This window comes from Coregonus clupeaformis, unplaced genomic scaffold, assembly GCF_020615455.1.
Source record: "Coregonus clupeaformis isolate EN_2021a unplaced genomic scaffold, ASM2061545v1 scaf0034, whole genome shotgun sequence".
NCBI classification, from domain to species: Eukaryota; Metazoa; Chordata; class Actinopteri; order Salmoniformes; family Salmonidae; genus Coregonus; species Coregonus clupeaformis.
In genome coordinates this window covers 601,481-618,127 of record NW_025533489.1, presented here as the reverse complement: position 1 = coordinate 618,127, position 16,647 = coordinate 601,481, and the positions used below count along the sequence as shown (strand labels likewise).

Here is a 16,647-nt window from a genome sequence, read left to right as displayed (position 1 = left end):
ATACTCCCTTTCTATCTCCACACACCTCTCTCTCTTCTCTACTCTGAAACTTCCCAGTTCAGTTCTTGTTCCCCTACAAACAACCGCATACTCACACTCCCCTCCTCCCAACTCCTTTTTTCACTCCTCACAACAACACTCAATCATTTATGTTGGTGGTGATTAGTTTCTCCCTTCAACGTCGGGCGAGGCATGAGTTAACATTTTTTTCAGCCAGCATTCCTTAGTTTGGGTTTCTGTGCATTTCCCAGGCATACATTGAACATGATATTTAAAAGGCACTGGGATAGTCTATCTCACTCTGTTAAAGACTATAAATTCCATTGGTTGTGTTCCGTTGGATGATTTGTATAAAGAGCTCTAATTCTCTACATCTGAATCAAACCAGTCTTTGCAAGGCATTTCAAATCACAATTTTGACTTTTTAGGGCCTTCCCTCTACACCGCCTGGTATGAGGTCCTGATGTGACTTGGCCCCAGTGATGTATGGTCACTACCCTCTGAGGTGCCTTGCGGTCGGAGGCTGAGCAGTGCCATAGAACCTTCTGAGGATCTGAGGACCCATGCCAAATATTTTCTGTCTCCTTAGGGGAATAGGTTTTGTCGTGACTGTCTTGGTGTGCTTGGACCATGTTAGTTTTGTTGGTGATGTGGACACCAAGGAACTTGAAGCTCTCAACCTGCTCCACTACAGCCCCATCGATGAGAATGGGGGCGTGCTCGGTCCTCTTCTTTTTTCCTGTAGTCCCACAATCATCTCCTTTTGTCTTGATCACATTGAGGGAGAGGTTTTGTCCTGGCACCACACGGCCGTCTCTGACCTCCTCCCTATAGGCTGTCTCGTCGTTGTCGGTGATCAGGCCTACCACTGTTGTGTCATCTACAAACTTAATGATGGTGTTGGAGTCGTGCCTGGCGATGCAGTCTTGAGTGAACAGGGAGTACAGGAGGGACTGAGCACGCACCCCCTGAGGGAATCCCGTGTTGAGGATCAGCGTGGCGGATGTGTTGTTACCTACCCCCTTCCACCTGGGCGGCCCGTCAGGAAGTCTAGGATCCAGTTGCAGAGGGAGGTGTTTAGTCCCAGGGTCCTTAGCTTAGTGATGAGCTTTGAGGGCATTATGGTGTTGAATGCTGAGCTGTAGTCAATGAATAGCATTCTCACATAGGTGTTCCTTTTGTCCAGGTTTGAAAGGGGCAGAGTGTGGGACGCAATAGAGATTGCATCATCTGTGGATCTGTTGGGCGGTATGGAAATTGGAGTGGGTCTAGGGTTTCTGGGATAATGGTGATGATGTGAGCCATGTCCAGCCTTTCAAGCACTTCATGGCTACAGACGTGAGTACTACGGGTCGGTAGTCATTTAGGCAGAGGTTACCTTAGTGTTCTTGGGCACAGGGACTATGGTGGTCTGCTTGAAACATGTTGGTATTAGAGACTCAGACAGGGAGAGGTTGAAAATGTCAGTGAAGAAACTTGCCAGTTGTGTCAGCGCATGCTCGGAGTACACGTCCTGGTAATCCGTCTGGCCATGCGGCCTTGTGAATGTTGACCTGTTTAAAGGTCTTACTCACATCGGCTACGGAGAGCGTGATCACACAGTCGTCCGGAACAGCTGATGCTCTCATGCATGTTTCAGTGTTACTGAAAGCAAGCAAAGAAGTAATTTAGCTCGTCTGGTAGGCTCTTGTCACTGGGCAGCTCGCGGCTGTGCTTCCCTTTGTAGTCTGTAATAGTTTGCAAGCCCTGCCACATCCGACGAGCGTCGGATGTGTAGACGAGCCGGTGTAGTGCGATTCTATCTTAGTCCTGTATTGACGCTTTGCCTGTTTGATGGTTCGTCGGAGGGCATAGCAAGATTTCTTATAAGCTTCCGGGTTAGAGTCCCTCTCCTTGAAAGCGGCAGCTCTCCCTTTAGCTCAGTGCGGATATTGCCTGTAATCCATGGCTTCTGGTTGGGGTATGTACGTTACAGTCATTGTGGGAGACGACGTCATTGATGCACTTATTGATGAAGCCAGTGACTGATGTGGTGTACTCCTCAATGCCATTGGAAGAATCCCGGAACATATTTCAGTCTGTGCTAGCAAAACAGTCCTGTAGCTTAGCATCTGCTTCATCTGACCACTTTTTTATTGACCGAGTCACTGGTGCTTCCTGCTTTAGTTTTGCTTGTAAGCAGGAATCAGGAGGGATAGAATTATGGTCAGATTTGCCAATTATTGTTATATTAGCATTAAAGTCCCGGCCACTAGGAGTGCCGCCTCTGGATGAGCGTTTTCCTGTTTGAACTTATCGCTGTATACAGTTCATTGAGTGTGGTCTTAGTACCAGCATCGGTTTGTGGTGGTAAATAGACAGCTACAAAAGAATTATTTGGGGCCTTTCAAACTCTCCCATCTCCTAACCTCCCTACGCTTGATTGTGGGAAAAGAGGACTGGACTTACACTTCTTGTCAGAGGAGTTGATTAGTTTGTATCTATTCTGTTAACAGTCACAGGCCATTTAGCTCCCATCACTAAAGAGAACAGAGGAGCGAGCGCTGCAATAGGAAAACCCTGTGAGTCTTGAGAAGGCTTTGTGATTCCTCTCTTCAAAGAAATGAAAATAAAAGCCTTTGTTGCCCTTGGCAAGAGGACAGTTGGTTGTTCACGCTTCATTTCACCTACCGATGTAAAGGCAATAAGGAAACCCTGTTGTTTTGTTCAGGGCAATGCATTCAGTCTCTTTTCCCCTTGGTTGGAATCTATTGATGTTCTTTAGTGTTGGGTCATCTGAATGGCTTTTGGTCATAAATAATTCATGACTTGAGTTTACAGAAGGAATCCCTGGATGTGTCCCAAATGGCACCCTATTCCCTACATAGTGCACTACATTTGCCTAAGTGCAATGTTTTGGGATGCAGACCCTGTGTCCCATTCCACCAGATGCAGCTAAATGAATGCAGTGTTCCGTCATTGTACCAGACTCATTGTATCCTACTTTAAAGTGTAGCCAGTGGAATGGCAAACATCAAGCCTTCAACTATTTTACCACATTTAATTCAGTTACCCACATGATATGGCCAGGATTTGAACCAACTAGATGAACTAATCAATAATGGTCTACAAACTACTTATACTGAACAAAAATATAAAACGTACCATGCAACAATTTCAACAATTTTACTGAGTTCCAGTTCATATAGGTCATCAATCAATTCGAAATAAATCCATTAGGCCCTAAATTATGGATTTCACATGACTGGGTAGGGGCGCAGCCACTTGGGAGCCAGGCCCACCCAAAATGTAAAGAGTACTTTTGGATGTCAGGGAAAATGTATGGAATAAAAAGTGCATTATTTTCTTTAGGAATGTTGTGAAGTAAAAGTAAATATTGTCAAAATTATAAATAGTCAAGCCAAGTACTGATACCCCAAAAAACGACCTAAATGCTTTAAATACTTTTAAAGTATTTTTACTTAACTCCTTTACACCACTGCCGAATACTTTTTTCCACCAGTTTAGATATCTCAAACGGATTCAAGTTTGGTATTTGGGTCATCCGCTCCTCTTCTACAAACCGTACTCTTTAAGAGGGCACATTATCAGAACTCAACATTTTGTTTTCCAAAAATAACCTTGCTCCTTTTTCCATTCCTTTGGACAATAGTCCAGTCTTCCACTATTCTACCGCCATTAGATTCAAGATCCACGTTTCCAATCAGAATGAGTTTTCCCCCACAAAGGCTTTATTACATACAGAAATACTCCTCAGTTCATCGCTGTCCGGGTGGCTGGTCTCAGACGATCCCGCAGGTGAAGAAGCAAGCGTGGGTCCTGGGCTGGCGTGGTTACGCCTGGTCTGCGGTTGTGAGGCCGGTTGGACCGTACTGCCAAGTACTCTAAAATGACGTTGGAGGCGGCTTATGGTAGAGAAATGAACATTCAATTATCTGGCAACAGCTCTAGTTGGACATTCCTGCAGTCAGCATGCCAATTGCACGCTCCCTCAAAACTTGAGACATCTGTGGCATTGTGTTGTGTGACAAAACTGCACATTTTAGAGTGGCCGTTTATTGTCCCTAGCACAAGGTGTACCTGTGTAATAATCATGCTGTTTAATCAGCTTCTTGATATGCCACACCTGTCAGGTGGATGGATTATCTTGGCAAAGGAGAAATGCTCACTAACAGGGATGTAAACAAATGTGTGCACAAAATTGGAGAGAAATAAGCTTTTTGTGCGTATGGAACATTTCTGGGATCTTTTATTTCAGCTCATGAAACCAACATTTTACATGTTGCATTTCTATTTTTGTTCAGTGTATAAACCCTTGACAACCCCCCTTTATAAAGATATATGTGAAGTGTTATCGAGGTTAGAATACCCTGTGAAAGTGACGGCTACTTCCGCTTTACGTTCGTTTCGTTTCCCATGCTTTTTTGAATTGGCTTTGCGATTTTATCATCAAATTCATGAAAACGCAATCATTTAAGATAGATATAAAATACGGGTTTGTGGACGAATGTACTTCTACCAGATGCCCTTTATGACGCTTTTTGTGCTTGAAGACCATTGCACTACGTTTTTGTGCATTGAAGATCATAAAAAAACTACAGGCTGTAAGGGGCAGTCACTTCCTGGTTACTTTCACAGCGTACTAGCTTAGTCACAAGCAGGTTGAGCTGTAGAGGGTATGATGAAGTAGCCTGGATAAACCATACTGAACACTGTCTCCCCATTGAGTGCAGCATTCAATCTGGTTTAACCAGGCTAATGGTGAAGTAGACCCTAGAGGTCACGGCGCATATCCACAAAGCCTCTCAGAGTAGGAGTCCTGATCTAGGATCTGTCCATACAATCTTATTCATTATTATCTAAAAGGGCAAACTGATCCTAGATCAGCACTCCTACTCAGACTCTGTGGATACATGCCCAGATGGTCAACGGTGTTACTACCTGGGAAGCCCTGGAAGATGACTCCTGTCTCCGGGCACGGCACCGCTGGGAGGGTCTAGAATCTCCACCTTGTCTGGGGAGCTGGCACACATCACCATGGCCTGGGACAGCACGCCTCTCATCTTAGCTGGCTTCAGGTTGCACAGCAGCACCTCCATGCGATTCTGCATCTGGAGGGCGATGAAACAGGGCAAAGGTTTAAACTATACTGAGATACAGAGGATATTAAATACATATATCTTCAACCTTCTTTTTGTAGGAAAAGTATTAAAATAAAGAATACATATTTTACTAGTAGAGAGGTAGGAGCACTACTCTGATTCTGTACAAACCACACAGGGTTACACTGCTGTCTTCAGAATGAATGGCCTACTTTATGACTTGATTGATTGGTTGATTGATTGATAAAATGGAGAAAAGAAAACACCAACTTGTGTGGTCTCCACTCTCGACCGCTTTGCAGTACTGAGGTTTTCAGAATCATATTCACACAATTCTACCATGTCCAATCTTGTCATGTAAAATGACTGCCTCTGGCGGCATTGGCTTGTGTGTATGGTGTGCCTTATTTCATAAACCAAGGAGAGCGAGAGAAAAAAACATTATTCTTTCATGTCTCTGGAGTGACCTCAGAGGTTGACCAAAACTCTGAGAAGGCCAAAGCTATTTCCATCAAAAGAGAAGAGGACGGCGAGGATCCAGTGTACAAAGTCATAGTGCGTGTCACAACTAGGAAAATAATGATGTCTTCACTTTGGAAACATCCTTTAAAAAAGTTCAATGTTTACATAAATCTGCATACATTCCCGTTAGTGTGACATATTGTTTTGACAGCCTTCTTGCGGCAGCTTTTCTTACTCAAGCGCCATTTGCTTAACGGGGAAAGGGTGTGTGTGTGTGTGTGTTGGGTGTGTGACGTCTTGTCAGTTAAGTAATCGGTCAGATGTGCGGACTACAGAAGTCAAGTTGTGTGTGTGTGTATGTGTGTGGGGTTGACATTTCAATTTCATGTAATGGCAATGAGGCCTGAAATCACTTTAATGTTGAGGGTTACAACTGAACACAATCCAAACACGCTAGGATTTGGGTTTCCAAAGTTTCCTTATTCCGGCCAACGCACAAAGGACAAACATGCCAGGGCACTCAAGTCAACATGCTGCAATGGGCCCTCTATATTGCTGCCAATGAAAGGGTTTGGCTTTTTATTCCTCATGTCGTTCTTCAACTCCAGTATGTTCCTTGAAACAGGGAAGGCTCAATGTCTTGTATGCACGGGCCGTCGCCATGTTGACTCTGACAGAATGAATGACTTGACGAGAAAGGAAAACTGTGGTTTCTTCTTGTCCAAATAATTATTGTCTAGCCCTGGTGTGGAAGGAAGAAGGCTGCTCATCTAGCCCTGGTGTGGAAGGAAGAAGGCTGCTCGTCTAGCCCTGGTGTGGAAGGAAGAAGGCTGCTCGTCTAGCCCTGGTGTGGAAGGAAGAAGGCTGCTCGTCTAGCCCTGGTGTGAAGGAAGAAGCTGCTCGTCTAGCCCTGGTGTGGAAGGGAAGAAGGCTGCTCGCTCCCTGGTGTGAAGGAAGAAGCTGCTCGTCTCCCTGGTGTGAAGAAGAAGCTGCTCGTCTAGCCCTGGTGTGAAGGAAGGGCTGCTCGTCTCCAGCCCTGGTGTGAAGGAAGAAGGCTGCTCGTCTAGCCCTGGTGTGAAGGAAGAAGGCTGCTCGTCTAGCCCTGGTGTGAAGGAAGAAGGCTGCTCATCTACCCTGGTGTGAAGGAAGAAGGCTACTCGTCTAGCCCTGGTGTGAAGGAAGAGGCTGCTCATCTAGCCCTGGTGTGAAGGAAGAAGGCTGCTTTCGTCTAACCTGGTGTGAAGGAAGAAGGCATTCTCTCTTTAAATGACAAAACAAAATCTAGTCATTCAGTACGTGTGCTTGGATTGTCTTTGAGTCTCTGTAATTTACTATGGCTTATGACAAATGTCTCAGTGAAAAAGGTTATTTCGGTGGTGAAGAAACACTTCACAATTCAGCCACTACAGAACGTACATTAAGATGCAATAAAAAGAATTGTCAAACAAATGTAGGCCCTAGCTTAGTAATGTAGCCAATAGCTACGTAACTACAAGTATTTCAATACATTTATATAAAAAATCTAATGAAAAATGTAATTCCCAATTAGTCTTCTCCATAGAACCATAGATATATTTGACTCCGACTGTGTTTGGGTACAAAGACTCCAACGAGCATATGCTTTCATTTATAGGGAATATACATTGTCTATATAAAGTAGGATGTACAAAGGCTCCCCATGCTTTGGAGATGAATCAAAGAGGCAAACCGAGAAGAGCGTTTTGATTGCACAGAGAAACTGGGGACTTTTTTCTAGGTGAATAAGACTGCATACAAATTACTTTTGCGTCTCGGAGACAAATCGTAAATTCGGGGCAATAACTAAATGAAAACCAAGTCTGTGTGTGCAGAAACCTACGTCGTAACATTAAAAAAGCGTCACGTGAACCCCACACAGACTACACCGGTGTAGTCCCTTTACATGGGCTATTAAACACAGAACATGACCTCTAGCCAGAATTATAGCACCCGTGTGTACAACAAAAACAGCTGAATTTGTTCTATTGAAAATAAGGCAAAAAAATGTATTAGCAGTGTTAAAAACAGCAATCTTTAAACCAATGTTATTTGACTACCAAAAGCATGTAGAGAGCTTTGTAGTGTACTAGGTCTGCCTGCCCAAGTCCCTGAATGACCGCTAAGTTCCCACTACCTGTTTAGTTCAGTAACAGCCTTCCTTTGTATTGTCTGTGGGCAGACTGTGTTCCAGACACATAAAACGTTCCAAAAGGGCATTTGTCTGGTAACTACCCGATGAGTTGTCTGGTAACTACCCGATGAGTTGTCTGGTAACTACCCGATGAGTTGTCTGGTAACTACCCGATGAGTTGTCTGGTAACTACCCGATGAGTTGTCTGGTAACTACCCGATGAGTTGTCTGGTAACTACCCGATGAGTTGTCTGGTAACTACCCGATGAGTTGTCTGGTAACTACCCGATGAGTTGTCTGGTAACTACCCGATGAGTTGTCTGGTAACTACCCGATGAGTTGTCTGGTAACTACCCGATGAGTTGTCTGGTAACTACCCGATGAGTTGTCTGGTAACTACCCGATGAGTTGTCTGGTAACTACCCGATGAGTTGTCTGGTAACTACCCGATGAGTTGTCTGGTAACTACCCGATGAGTTGTCTGGTAACTACCCGATGAGTTGCCTGGTAACTACCCGATGAGTTGTCTGGTAACTACCCGATGAGTTGTCTGGTAACTACCCGATGAGTTGTCTGGTAACTACCCGATGAGTTGTCTGGTAACTACCTGATGTTGTATCTGACTGACACAGGCCTTGCGTGAATACTTGACATGATGAGGCTCTTTGGCTGCATTTAGACAGGCAGCCCAATTCTGATATTTTTTTCCACTAATTGGTCCTTTGACCAATCAGATCAGATCTTTTCAGATCAGATCTTATTCAGAGCTGATCTGATTTTTCAGAGCTGATCTGACATTTGGTTGGCCTGTAGCCGGTGTTAGGCTGTGTTCGTACTAGGCTGTGTTATTACTAGGCTGTGCATTCCAGTACCTGATCTATGGGTATGTGCTTGACCAGCCCGCTGACCACCGTCCTGGGGGCGGCCTCCCCCACGTCCACCTGCTCCACGTAGAGTGAGTCGGCGTCCGGGTGCTTCTCGGCCGTGACGATGCGTCCCACCCTCATGTCCAGACGCGACACGTCCACCTTAGCCTCCTCCTGGGGGGCCGCGGGCTTCTTCTCTCCCTTCTCTGTAATAGGACACACAGAGAGGAAAGGGTTAAACCAGCACAGAGACCACACACACAGAGAGGAAAGGGTTAAGCCAGCACAGAGACCACACACACAGAGAGGAAAGGGTTAAACCAGCACAGAGACCCCACACACAGAGAGGAAAGGGTTAAACCAGCACAGAGACCACACACACAGAGAGGAAAGGGTTAAACCAGCACAGAGACCACACACACAGAGAGGAAAGGGTTAAACCAGCACAGAGACCACACACACAGAGAGGAAAGGGTTAAACCAGCACCGAGACCACACACACAGAGAGGAAAGGGTTAAACCAGCACAGAGACCACACACACAGAGAGGAAAGGGTTAAACCAGCACAGAACCACACACACAGAGAGGAAAGGGTTAAACCAGCACAGAGACCACACACACAGAGGAAAGGGTTAAACCAGCACCGAGACCACACACAGAGAGGAAAGGGTTAAACCAGCACAGAGACCACACACACAGAGAGGAAAGGGTTAAACCAGCACAGAGACCACACACACAGAGAGGAAAGGGTTAAACCAAGCGGAACAGAGACCACACACACGAGAGGAAAGGGTTAAACCAGCACAGAGACCACACACACACAGAGGAAAGTTAAACCAGCACAGAGACCACACACACAGAGAGGAAAGGGTTAAACCAGCACAGAGACCACACACACAGAGAGGGAAAGGGGTTAAACCAGCACCGAGACCACACAAGAGAGGAAAGGTTAAACCAGCACAGAGACCACACACACAGAGAGGAAAGGGTTAAACCAGCACAGAGACCACACACACAGAGAGGAAAGGGTTAAACCAGCGGAACAGAGACCACACACACAGAGAGGAAAAGGGTTAAACCAGCACAGAGACCACACACACACAGAGGAAAGGGTTAAACCAGCACAGAGACCACACACACAGAGAGGAAAGGGGTTAAACCAGCACAGAGACCACACACACGAGAGGAAAGGGGTTAAACCAGCACAGAGACCACACACACAGAGAGAAAGGGTTAAACCAGCACAGAGACCACACACAGAGAGGAAAGGGTTAAACCAGGCGGAACAGAGACCACACACAGAGAGGAAAGGGTTCAACCAGCACAGAGACCACACACACACAGAGAGGAAAGAGGTTAAACCAGCACAGAGACCACACACACAGAGAGGAAAGGGGTTAAACCAAGCGCAACAGAGACCACACACGAGAGGAAAGGGTTAAACCAGCACAGAGACCACACACACAGAGAGGAAAGGGTTAAACCAGCGGAACAGAGACCACACACACGAGAGACAGACAGTCACACACCCACCCAATACGAACTTGCAGTTAAGTCATTTTGGATAAGAGTGAGTTTGCCTGACTTGACAAAGCTGTGGTCCTCTGTAGCTCAGTTGGTAGAGCATGGTGCTTGCAACGCCAGGATAGTGGGTTTGATTCCCGGGGCCACCCAATACGTAATATGTATGCAAGCATGACTAAGTCTCTTTGGATAAAGGCGTCTGTTTAATGGTATATATTACTTAACACATTTACATTTTAGCAGACGCTCTTATCCAGAGCGACTTACAGTTAGTGAGTGCATACATTTTTTTTCTTCATACTGGCCCCCCGTGGGAAACGAACCTACAACCCTGGCATTGCAAGTACCATTCTCTACCAACTGAGCTACACGGGACTACAATACAGGCTCTGCCACAGCAGGTATAGTATCCTGGACTGAGTTCAGGGATGGCATACTGACTCCCTGCCTTTATTACATTAAAGGTCCACCAGAGAATATATTGTCTCCAGGCATCTAATGCAAGGCTTATTTGAGATTATGTTCAGCCCACTGCTATGGTAGTGTTCCCTGGAGACTCATTAGGATCCATTTGAACCTAGTCTGTCTGGAAACTATGCTGAGTGATTCAGCCATCTTGACTGTTCTGATCCAATTTACCCCAAAGTGAAAACAAATCTGCCCGGCGACTCTGGAGCCCCAGCGTGGCATTTTTTACTGTGATCACCGCAGGCTTTCAAAAAAATAGTACATTTACTTTTCCACAACTCAACAGACTTCTGAGGAGACTTAAAGTAAATACCAATATCAATACCCACTGTTAAAACATAGGCCCAGACAGGCTTTGCACGGATACAAGGGTGCTGTAGCGTGCCAGACGCTTCCAATGATATGCAGTGGATTGTATAAAGTGGTCTCGTCTCCTAGTCTCGTCTCCTAGTCTCGTCTCCTTTTTTTCTAGATGGTGAGAACCTTCCAGTTGCCAGCTCATCTCCCATATTGCCAGCCCAGGATTCGAACCAGCAACCTACTGGTCCGCCTCTCTAACCTCTGAGCTACCTACTTAACGCCCCTGTCAACATCTGCACTGTTACGAAAACAGTTTATTGGATGTGTGACGTCATCCGCCCTGGCCCCTGAGCAGCAGTGTACCACACCATGGGCCGGCTGATTTATTTGATTGCCAGGCGATGATTGTTTAGAAGAGGTGGGAACACAGTCACATCCAAGCCTTTATGTGGAAACGAGGATATCCACACGTACTAAAACAAAGCAAATCGTCAACAGCGGAGAAAAAAAAAAAAAAACAGTATCAGATATTTACTGCTCTCCGCTTTTCCATTGACATCTGGCTGTCAGAAAAAGTCAGATACAAACTGGTTTCAGTTCTACGTCGCAAAGCATTCTCTTCCTCATCTTCTCTGAATTATAACCTTGTAAATAATCTGGGGAAGATTATTCCCAATTTGTTGCCGTGGAAGTTAATTAGTCCAGATGGGTTTGACGTCTGAATGGAACGAGGCTTTGACTGATTTATTGTATATCGAATATAATTTTAATAATAAACAAAAAAAAGTTCAAAAGAATACAACCCTACACCGCTGAATTTCAATAGTTTCGCTGGAATACGAGTTTTTAGATATCATTTGACACTGAGGAAATGAACAGCATGTTATATTACACTGCATTAGAGCATCTCTGGTTTAGCTCTGGGGAGGTTGTGCAAAGCCTCAAGATGAATGGCGTCGACACAACATAAACATCCAAACCGAATTCTGCCTGTCTCTCATTACGCGTTGACACTTCTGCTAAGACTCTTCTCTCATCACCCGAAACATGTAAATGTTTTCATTTTTTTAAAAATGAAAGTAATCAAGGTTAAACATCTACTTCAAGATAAATCACCGAAAGGTTTCGGAGAAAGTGAATTTGTTTCGGAAAAGCCTGTCTATTGTTGGAAACTGGAAATGTTAGGCCAAAGTTTGAAACGGATCCCCCTATATATGCAGATTCCCCTTGTGCCTTTCATCCATCATCGCCAGATATTAGAGATTCAGATGGAGAATACCTGCCTGGGAAATCACAAATGGCCATTAAAGTACAGACAGACCGCTGTATCCAGCCAAGCATTGATGGAAACGCTGGATCTTAGACAAGGGCTCGTGGTTCCAAATGGAAAGCAATTTCAGAGAAGTACATCCCAAAGCAAAATCATGGAACACTTAAAACTCAAATTGTCGCTGAAGAGGCGCTCAGGCCTACTTCGATTTTGCTGACGAAACGAAAAATGAAATGGCATATTTTAAGACCCCCGGGCCTTTAGTGGTGGTGGAACGTTGAGGGGTTTTGACCATTATGAGTGTGTGAATCACAGATGTGGAAGGGCCCTGCAACTTCAACAACAAGTCACTTCTTTCTTCACTTTACCCTTTTTCTCTGGTTTCTTCTTCTTGGCCTCGCTGTTTTTGGGAGAGGGGTCGGCAGTGGAGGTGGAGGACCTTGCTGGGGATGAGGGCTGAGGAGGTGTGGGCTTGGAGGCACACTGGACACTCGAGTCTCCTGCAGTTGGCATGGACACCTCCCTCACTGCAGTGGGGAAAGCGGAGAGAAGATTCATTTAACACTTCTATCCAAAGAGACCTGATCAATCTATAAAGATGAAGCGTTACAGATCTCCGATAGAAATGTAAAGGTCATTTCCGATTGAGCCGACATAAGCAGCGTTTACCACGAATGTAGTCTCCGCTAAAACAGAACCTTTCCTTTAAATTTCAATCACGCTGTAAAGCTGAATTTCCACAGACCAGATTTAATAGAGCCCCTTAAGCTCTGTTCTAATAACCACACCAGCATACAATGCATTGGACACATGCTAAGTGGTATGCTAGTACGGATATTAGAATGTCGCCTTAAAGTTGACAGTGACACATGAATTAAGTATATCTGGCCCATGCGGGAATTGAACCCAGAACCCTGGTGTTGCCAGCACCATGCTCTAACTAACCCACGAGTGAGGATATTCAACTCCAGTTACAGCAGTACTGCTGGTTTTATTTGATCCCTGCTATTGATGCTACTGATTAGAATCCAGGAGAACTGGTTTGTAAGGTGGAGATCAGAGGCTGACTATAAGAGATGGATAGAAATCAGCAGAACTGGAGTTGAACGCTCCTCTGCAGTACCGTTCAGATAAGCTGTATGATACTGCACCAAGTTCCAATACACAATATATTTGAAAACCTTGTATCTTCAGGTTGGCTATTTTGCTTTTGAACCCAGAGGCACTTTATTATTTTTTATTTTTTTATTTCACCTTTATTTAACCAGGTAAGCCAGTTGAGAACAGGTTCTCATTTACAACTGCGACCTGGCACTAATACCCTTTACCTACAGAGCCGAGCGCAAGCTGTACTGAGCTGGCCTGGCTATGCATCCACCACAGTTGCTGGAATCGTTCAGGAAAGAACAATGTGAAAAATAAAATATCCCAACCAGCGCAGTACGTCTTGGGTGGGTCCGACAGTGGGGAATAACAAAGGGGAATAACAAAGCCATCTAACCTGACAGATGGAACTTTGAATTGAGAATGACGGCGAGGGATCGTTGGATATGATGGCTATTCATTGAGATGTACTTTGCCTAATTAGTTTCAGCAACATAATGTTGCATAATGATAGAGAAAACCTTATTTATAGACCCAATGGGAGGAAAGACCAGCCTCCTGAAGCTTGTTTTCATGGGAAAATGACAGTGTCCATGAAAACAAGGAAATATAGTTTTAAAAGTCATTTCAGGTTTAAGTTTGGACGTAAAGTCATACTTTACCCACATTTTAATTCTATGTTGAGAGCGGAGGTTCAGAACTCCAAAGGTTTACCTTTAAAACAACATGGCGATGAACCTTTTAAATGCTGTTGTTTCTCCTGCTGTTGTTCTCTGTTGCTCAAAATGCCCAGACAGTATCCCTGAAGGTCTTCACTTTACTTCAGTTAGTCATCTCCATAACAAACGGATGAGCCCGACTGAAATATCCCTCAAAAAAAGCTCCACACTTTATCTGTACTGTGATTGAACTTTTTTTAACAGTGTCACAAAGCCCCATTGAAACACATACCAAAAATAAACATCGGAATTGGATACGTGGAAAAACCTAAAACATAATCCTGCCGTCCTTTTAAACATTCCCGAACGCTCCAAAAATAACATGTAGAGAGGATAGCCTTTTGATGAGGGCTACATTACCTATTCATACTAATCCTCTGGTTTTTTACCACCTGGTTCTCCTCTCTGGAAGCCATTATTGACGTGTTAATGATCACAGAGACTGTTTGCCCTTGTATGTTAATGCATGACAGAGGCGCGATATAACAACAGGGTTGTAGCACGCCGCCAGTCACGCAGACGGCATGCCGTTTGACTTTGGCAGTTGGGGGTTGCCTAGTGGCGCTAATGATGGGCATGCTTGGGCACTTGAGTTCAATTATTTGTTTGAACTTTGATAGTTAAAAAAGGTCTGGTTGTAATATTAGAATGAGACGAGAAAGGCATTTTATTAAGATCTAGGACTGTTACTAATACAGCAAAACAAACAATGTGTCGCTAATGAGTTGCCTCAGACGCCATCAACGACTCAAGTGTGAGAACTTTACCCTACAGCTTGCTATAGCTATGTGGTTGACAACATCAAGGCCGTACCAAAGGAATGGCGTCTGTTCTTTGAAGAATGAAGTTCCCCTCAGGAAAAAGACAGTTATTCTCAATCGCAGTCTGAACAACGTCAATTTCATCTCCGAGGAGGGTCTTAGCAGAAGTTAAACAGGATGTGACAGAGATGGAACACTGTCACCAACAAACTACGTACCTCCTCTGTTCTTCTCCTTCTCCAGCAGTGTTTGCTTCCAGTTGCTCGATGTCCCTCTTCAACTTGGTGTTCTCCACCATCAGTTTCTTCTCTTCTCTGACGGTGGCTTGCACCTCTATGTTCAGACAGACAAGCTCCTATCAGACTTTTATAGGGACTAACATGCATCATCTAGTTTTATCCTACAGCCTCTTTCCCTCCCCAACTTTGGCTTTAAACCGGTTCTCCAGCTAGGCTACTTCACCCTGAGAATGTGCACTCATGTAGAGTTGAGGTCAAACTCATTCAATTAAAGTCTTTTTGAAAGAATTTCAACCATTTGAGAATGCTTGAGGAATACATTTGACCCCATACTCTGCTTGAGATTGAGTGTGCGCATGCATCTCTATGTTTGCATGTGTCTTTGTGTGTGTGTGTGTGTGCGCCGCGTGATGCTTGCGCGTCTCTTACTGGCTTTCTCCTTGAGCAGCTGGACCTGCTGTTTGAGGTAGTCTATGATGTGATCGGCCTCGGCTGCCCGCTGTTCCAGCCTCGTTATGGATGGAGTGTGACCCGACATCTTGACCAGGGACAGGGAGCGTGTTACTAGGAACCTGGAACCAGAAAACAAAACCTAACAGTGAGAAAGAACCCCAGGTATTTACTGTACAAGACACACTTGAAACAGAGACATTCTGGAATTTGGGAAAGCAACCCTAACACAAAACACAATGACAAATAGAGAATGAGAAATGAATCGTGGCGGTCCACCATCACTTAAATGGAAAAGTCTGTTCTAAGAAATTATATTTCTGTGCTACAGTAAAGCACAGACATTTAAAACATGAGGGATGTTATCATGTAATATATGGCCTCATAACATCAGGGAACCTGGGGAAGTTGGAAGCATCCCAAAGACAAGACAACCACAAGAGAATCCCAGGTTGCTGCTACAGCACACAGGCATGTTAGCTCATAATATTAGCCCATATGGGACATCTGCCTGGCCTATTCAAGAGGCTGGCTTCCTTCCACAAGCAATGCAGAGATAATCAAATCTAATTTGCGTGCATGCGCCGAATACAACAAGTGTAGACTTTACTGTGAAATGATTATATATGAGCCCTTTCCCAACAATGCAGTTAAAAAGTAAGAAAAATTTGCTAATGGATAAAAATTAAAGTAGTAACACAATAACAGGCTATATATACACACACAAGGAGTACCAGTACTGTGTCAGTGCACTGGGGTACGTGGTAGTTGGGGTGATTTATTGAGGTAATATGTACATGTGGGTTTGGTTAGGTGATTGATTGATTGAAGTACTAAGTACATGTAGGTTTGGTTTGGTGATTGATTGATTGAAGTACTATGTACATGTAGGTTTGGTTAGGTGATTGATTGAAGTACTATGTACATGTAGGTTTGGTTAGGTGATTGATTGATTTAAGTACTATGTACATGTAGGTTTGGTGATTGAAGTACTATGTACATGTAGGTTTGGTTAGGTGATTGAAGTACTATGTACATGTAGGTTTGGTTAGGTGATTGATTGATTGAAGTACTATGTACATGTAGGTTTGGTTAGGTGATTGATTGATTGAAGTACTATGTACATGTAGGTTTGGTTAGGTGATTGATTGATTGAAGTACTATGTACATGTAGGTTTGGTTAGGTGATTGATTGATTGAAGTACTATGTAGGTTTGGTTAGGTGATTGATTG

General features: G+C 44.4%; 1 pseudogene; it reads right to left on the bottom strand.

Annotated features, from left to right (window-relative positions):
• Positions 1-15,889, bottom strand: part of LOC123483141 — an 18,694-nt pseudogene extending 2,805 nt beyond the window's left edge.
• Between the last annotated feature and the right edge of the window lie 758 nt (positions 15,890-16,647).